The sequence below is a fragment of the Spea bombifrons genome, chromosome 4 (genome assembly GCF_027358695.1).
Source record: "Spea bombifrons isolate aSpeBom1 chromosome 4, aSpeBom1.2.pri, whole genome shotgun sequence".
Taxonomy (NCBI): Eukaryota; Metazoa; Chordata; class Amphibia; order Anura; family Pelobatidae; genus Spea; species Spea bombifrons.
The window spans coordinates 18,378,813-18,386,454 of record NC_071090.1 but is presented as its reverse complement, the minus strand read 5'-3'; positions in this window follow the sequence as shown (position 1 = coordinate 18,386,454).

The window sequence follows — 7,642 nt, the reverse complement described above, 5'->3', positions numbered from 1 at the left end:
TGGTATTGGGAGGGCTGGTTGGTAAGCTGTGCCCAGTGGGTGGTATAGTTGTATGGCGTCCATCATTGTCCTTTGCAGGGTGCGGGATTTAGCTGGTGCCTCCTCCTGGTCAACAGGGTGAAGCTTGTGTTGGGCCGACGCACTCCTTATGGTCTCCACTCCCAGCAGTTGGTTCTCATGAAGTGGAGTGCTGATGTGAGTATTGGTGACAATATTAGGGGGTCGGGCCCTGGCCATGATGTTTGTGGCTGTCTTCTTCCCTGATGGGCGACACCGAGCGCAGCCCGGACTCGCTGCTTGGCAGATGTTGGATGCCGTGTTGGTCTTGGCGATTTTTTTTGCCGGATTGACTCTGGCCATGATGTTTGTGGCTGTCTTCTTCCCTGATGGGCGACACCGAGCGCAGCCCGGACTCGCTGCTTGGCAGATGTTGGATGCCGTGTTGGTCTTGGCGATTTTGTTTGCCGGATTGACCCTGGTCATGATGGTTATATAAGTTGCCTTTGTCTTCAGAGATCGGAAGATGCTTTTCTGCCGTGACCTGATGCAGGCCTTTTTGGGGGAACAGCCGGGTTTGCTGGATCCCTGCATTTTGAGTCAGTGGCAGAACTTGCTGCCGGTCGATGGGTGAGTGGATTCACTTGTCAAATCACTGAGAGCGTGATCTTAAAGGAAAGAGGAAAAAATTTTATGGAATGAAAAATACAAAATAAAATAATATATGATATAAAGTCATAAAATGTCATATAAAATAATATAATGTAATAACAAGTCATATAATGTAATATAATGTATCATTTTGCATTTTAAATTACATAAAATTTATTACATTACAATGTAACCCGATTTTATATTTAATGTACTATTATACAATGATATATATTATATAATGTAACAGAATCAAATATGAAACAATATAATGTAACATAGAATAATATAATGTAATAAATAATATAATATATAATAAAATATATAATATAAAGTAATATAAATACATATAATGTAATATAATATATATAACATAATGTTACATAATGTAAAATTATATATAATATGATGTAATATAAGATAATGTATTATTTTACATGTTAAATTACATTATGATATTTATTACATTACAATGTAACACGATTTAACAGATAATGTACTATAATATAACGCAACATATCATATAAGGTAACCTGGAATGATATAATGTAGTAAGCGCTAAGTAAATTGTTGTCGCTACATAAATAAAAGATAATAATAGTATTATATAATACTTCCCAATAAGACCCAGTAAACTTACAATCATCAACTCCCAATACTGAGTGAGGCATCTTACTGCAAGTAACCGCATCAACAGCTTCAGTGCATTATGACATCAGGAAGGCTGCTAGGCAGGTAAGCTGAAGTGGGCGTGGCCTAGCAGGCAGCAGGGCTGGCAAGAAACAATATTTTCCCCCAATTCAGTCAGGGATAACTCCTCAGACGTTTCGCCTTCTGCAGCACCGCGAAATATGTTGGCACTATTTCCAGGGGGTTGAAAGGGTTAATGACTCGCTCCCTATGGACCAGGAGGTGATGAAAAGGTTAATGTCCCGCTTCCCATGTTCCACCCCCTCCTAGGGCAAATGGGTAATTTCTAACCATAGCGACTCCTGATTGGTGCTTTTAAAATGCATTCATTATAACATTTAAATGTTAAAGCTAGCTCCCTGTACAGTACAGAGCGCCGGCAGCCCTTCATGGGTGTGGCCGAGAGGTCAGGAATGGGTGTGGAAATGGGCGGGATGCGGGGGGGTGACACAGAGAGCTGTAATTGGCTGTGGGGGCTGTCTGCCATTCTCTATGAGTATAAATGTATAGATATATGTATATATTGTAAACGGATTTATTAGTATATAAGGTAATGGGATATATATTATTATATAAGGTTATGGGATATATATATATATTAGCATTTAAGGTAATGGTATATATAATAATATGGAAGGTAATGGGACATATATATATATATATATATATATATATATATATATATATATATATATATATATATATATATTCAAAATATAACCAAATTATGTTGGGTCTACCTTCTGCACCTAGCTCACGTAAATTATTGGTAGTAAACGTTCTACTTTCTGTAAAGATCTGCCTTGCTAGATCTTGGGGTAAAGTGGAAGTTCCTACTTGGACCGAGATTACTAACCAAATTATGTTCCGTGCAAATATGGAAAAATATTTTTATTCTTTAAATCAAAATCTATCCAAATATAATGCTATTTGGTCCTTGTGGTTTGATTATATTCAAGTTACACATTCCAGTGCTGGAACTTAATCCTTTAGCTATTTTTCTCATATACAGTACACGTCATCATGATACAGCTTTCTCACTTCAATAATACCCCAATGGGATTAGTGTCATTGCGACCTTCTTTAAAAATTGATGTATAAGTTTCTTAACGTAATCGATGGATCATTTCCGGGTTTCCCTCTACCGCCGTTGAATGTGTCTGTCCTGTAGGATGTATGACTGTTACTATGAATGATATATACATACTTATATATAATAACTGGTTTATGCATATATTAAGGAAGGTAAGAATATCATTCTTATCTATATATGTATCTATTTGGTAGAACTGTCTAATACAATGTATAAGGTTTTTAACCATTGTAGAATTGTTAACCTTATTACAAAAACTCTTTTGGGTCGTTATAAATATCTGGTATTCTATTTGTATGTATTTATTTATTTTTTATGTTTATATAAGAAATTCTAATAAAATATTTTCAAACAAAAGATACGTATATGTTCATTATTTGTGAATATTTCAAGCTGCAGTTTAAAAAAATGACATGAGTTCCTCTTAATTAAAATTGTGTGTCTGTTTGAAACAAGCACATAATTGTTTCTTGCTTAATTAGAAATCACTAACAACTCAATATCCAGTGGGTAAACAGTGTGTATCAACTATAACTATCATTTTGGTCACACAATCCTGTTGTCCTGCTGGAAATTGAGCTCTTCTTCTTGAGAGTTAAATGGCTCAGTGACTCAGACAATGAAGAAAAGTCCCTATTTACATTGTTGTCATATTTAAACAATAGGAGACGCAAACATACAGGTTGCAAACTAAGGAAAACAGCAGTTAATTATATTGAGATAATTGAAGATGAATGGCATACTGCTGTTTCATTCATTTGCAATCTTTTGCACACTTGAGCACATCCTTACAGTGCAGCAATCAAAGTTAATCTCTAAATTAATGAATATTCTAGTTGTGAATAAAATGTTTCTTGATAACAAAGGTTACGCGGAATCTGCATCTGAGATCAAATGGCACATTTATATGCATATTCCAGCTCAGAATTCAGTTGCATTTAAGCATAAATAGGAAAATGGTTTTGAAGATAAATTCTAGGTAGCAGGTTCAGACAGATACTTAATTCTAGAACACAGGTTTCTATGGGAACAGACTGATTTTTGGAGGGTACCGGATTTTGATGCTCCAGTAGCAGATACAAATAGATACTATGGTATATCTACACACATAGAGACCTAGAGCCAAAAGGGTTATTTCAGCAAAGTGCAGGTCACTTCCATTTATAACTTACAAACATTACCCATCATTATGGAGGGCAAGCCCTTGTAAGCTCTCATCAAGAATAGCCTCAACGATGTCAGATGTCATAATGAAAATAATGAAATAATGTTTATTTTACACATTTAGAAATTGTTCTTATACAAAATAGTTTTAGTTCTCATGTGGCCAATACCAATGCATAGCCACTACAGTGACACCAAAGAGTGATTACGGTTTAAGCCACGGTTTAAGACCAGGGTAAAAGGAGCTAGATTCTCACACTAGCTCTAAAATATTATATATATATATATATATATATATATATATATACAGTGACTCTTTACACTGTACACACGCATATTTCCCATACCCTTTCCATCTGTTTAGCTCACAGCCCTGCCACTGCCTCCCCCTCTCACTTCCTCTTACCTTACGGAGATCTGTCAACACTGCTGCCGCCCCAACACCACAGGGTCAATGTAACCTATGTTAAATTATGCCACTTGCCGTGTTAAGTAGTTTTGAGCTACACGTCGAGTCAAAAAGACCATTTTGCACAGTGTTTACAGACATACATATAGCCATATGATATAAACATCACATGCTATGCAATTGCCAAGTTAAGCAGGAAGCATAGAAGATACATCTACTCCAATTTTTAGTCAAGATGCACCTGGGCTAATTTTTACTAAGGGTGGTCTTAGGATTTCTTGTTGCTTGAAGCTAAGTGGGTAACTCAACTCTGATCCTATTCATCATGTCCTTTGACTCTAATCTTTTTCACCCAGAGTCTCATAACAATGTTACTAATACTTCTTGTGTTATTGCCAAGAATTAGTTGCTACATCCAACCTCTGCCGCACAAGGCAGTATCTTGACAACATATTGCAATTTTATATTTTTTTTAAAAAAAAAAAGCACACCAGGCCTACCAGGTCATGGAGGGTACCAGGATAGCCAGTGTTGCACAGGCTCAGGTGTCCAACATGCTCAAAACCTCCCAGCAGAGTCCAGTGCATGCTGAGAACCACAGACAAATGTGTACTGGAATTTTAGGGAAAGAAAGTGGTGTTCATCAACTGCACCACATGCCAGGCTGCCCCTAAAAGCGACCCTAAAAGCATTCAGTGCAATTCTGCAAAATGCATTCTTTGAAAATGCATCCTGGTTGCTATGATGATAAAACCAATTTTCAAATTTTCAAACTTTTTTTTATTAAAAAACAAAACTCTAGCTGTTAAACAAAAACAGCTCTGGAATAGAATTATACAAAATATTCCCATATTGTCCATTTACTGCTTCCAAGATTTAGACACACACTTGAAGTTTATAGTCCTTTGGGTTAATCGTTGAAAATAAGTTCAGGCAATGCACTTTTTTTTAAAGTATTGGTTAAAATATGTACATATACTGTATTTAATAAACGCTAACTCTTAATAAAATCCCCCTCCCTTCTTTAATACGTTCTTGAATATGTGTTACATAACTTTTGTTAAAAAAAGAAAATCCCATATTCAATTCCTTTGGGTATACCCTTCCTTTAGAATACTTTCATTCTTCTTCAATGTTACTATGAAAAAAAACACTATGTTGAGAATGGGAGGGAGGATGCGTGACAGAATTATGCTGTATCCTGAATAAGAAGAACTCAGGGGAAGATAAGGAGCGCATTTCACTTTCTGTCTAATGTAGCACATCAATGTCAATCAATCACAGTATACAGTACCTGTTAGCACCAGGGTACGCCAAGATCCAAAAGTTAGCTTCGTTGTGAAGAACTATGTGAAACAAGGGCCTTACCTGATTTATAGATGAGGGCTTTCGTGATCATCAGCCAATAAACTAATTTTATCTTTGTATATTGTATATATACCCTCTCCAAAACAAAATAACTGGAAAAAATGTTTGCCTAATGAAAACTAAGTATTTTATTCCCTAAAAGTACCTTTTAAATGTTATTTTACCACATGGCATACACACATATACACAATGAAAATTTAAGCACATAAACTCATCCACAACAAAATACAGTATCATTTCTTTCTTTCTCTTATGTAGAAATATATTTGGGATACATGCTTTATCTATAGTTTGGAGTAGCCGTATTAGTCCAGTGTATAAGAATGCATGAGAAATGCTTTTGACTTGATAAGAGGAGGACTCCCAAAAGCTCGTCTATTATTTTAAATACTGTTAGTCCAATAAAAAAGGTATAACAAGATTCTGCAACATTCAGGGTTTTTTTGCATGGTTTATCTAGAATTATGACAAATGTTACTTGAATTTTTCCCAGTTAATGTGGCAGCAATGACACATTAATGATGATAGTCATGACATTACACTTCCACCTATTTAACGTAAAATAGTAAAGGCAAGATATTCTCGCAAAATAAAAGAATACAATTATCAATCGACACATAAATAAACTAAATGTGGAGGTGCCCAGAAGAGCGGAGTGACCTGCGTGACCCTAATTAAGAGAACATAAAAGAGAAAAGAACGGATTTGTCACACTCTCTGCAAATGAAGATATTTTTTTTAAAAAAAAAAAATCAAAATACCATTACAATCTAAGGTTTTATCCTTGTCAGGGCAAAAGATAATGAGGCATCACAGGCCTTCATCTTCAGGGGTGAGCCTTGGGTTAGTAGCACCTGGGTGAAGTATTTCTTCAGCACCTTTTCCTAGTAAGTAAAACACATACATATACTAACTAGGGTGACCACATGTCCCAAACATGTCCCACAATGGTGGGTCCTGAGCAGCCTCAATGAGAGCTGCTGGCGAAGGAGGTCTCAGCCAATCAGGAGAGCCTGTTTAGCTGAGAGTTCAGAAACCTCTACAGGTTGGCTAAGTCTCTCCTTCACATGGAGCTTGCTTACTCTCTTATTTGTTAGGGTGATGTATAAAAATGATTCTGTCGCAAAGTTTGAAATGTTGACTGATTGGAGTATTCCAGTGGGGACCATTCTAGACCATTATAGAACATAATTTTCCACCCGCATATTACAATGTGGGTGTGTACAGTGTATTTTGTGCAAAGATGATCATCCCAACAACTCTCTGGATATTTAAGTAGGTAACCAACTGGCAGTGCATTGGTGGAAATAAGAGATACAACTTGTAGACTGCTTGTGCTTATCCCTACCATATTTACAGACCGGTTTTTGATTTAACATAAGAGTTGATCATTAATGTACTAATGAGCACTGAAATATACATGAGTGCGAAATGGCGATTCTGTATCATTTGTTTCCAAAATGTTTATTGTTAGTTGCTGGCCAACCATAGAATAAACCACTCTTCGGGGAACTAAAGTATTTATTAATATGATGTGCTAGAAAGACTTTTATTCCTATCCATCTGAATGTAGGCAAACTCTTACCCGGCAGATGTGTAAACACGTTATGGTTCATTTGTGGGATGTTGGCTCATTTATATAACTAATTGTTAAGTCACAATCTGTACTAGCTAGTGTTTTTCCCATAAGAAGCCTTAAGCATTGTCAATTTGCTTTTGCTACGCTTACAAAACATCCATCCAGTAATGAGATTGAATTAGCGACACTGATTTTGAAAAGACTTCAGCATGGTTGATAATAAAAAGAAAATGTAACATTCATAACATAAACCGCATATTTGGAATGTAAAGAATATTATGCATTGCTGATTCGGAAAAGGAGGGATGAAAGTGGCCTAGAAATTGCTGACACCAGAATGTGTGATAAAAGAGTGTCATAGGTCTATGACTCCTGTTTGTATTCAATAGGCTTTATTAAGAGGCAACCTTATGAGCTGGTCTTTATAATATACACTATATGACCAAAAGTATGCTGAGTTTAGGTGTTTCACCCATTGCTAACAAGTGATGAATCACACTTCACTATCTGAAAGTCTGAGGTAGAGCCCTGCGCTGAATTTCTGACCATTACTGACCGCTCCCGCAATTTGTGTTTTCCACTCCCACCGGCTCCCGCAACATGTGTATCCTATCCCGGCCCGCTCCCGCAAGGGTCTATTCCAATACATTCATTTACAGATAATTGTGACTTACAAAAATCGGCCTCAAAT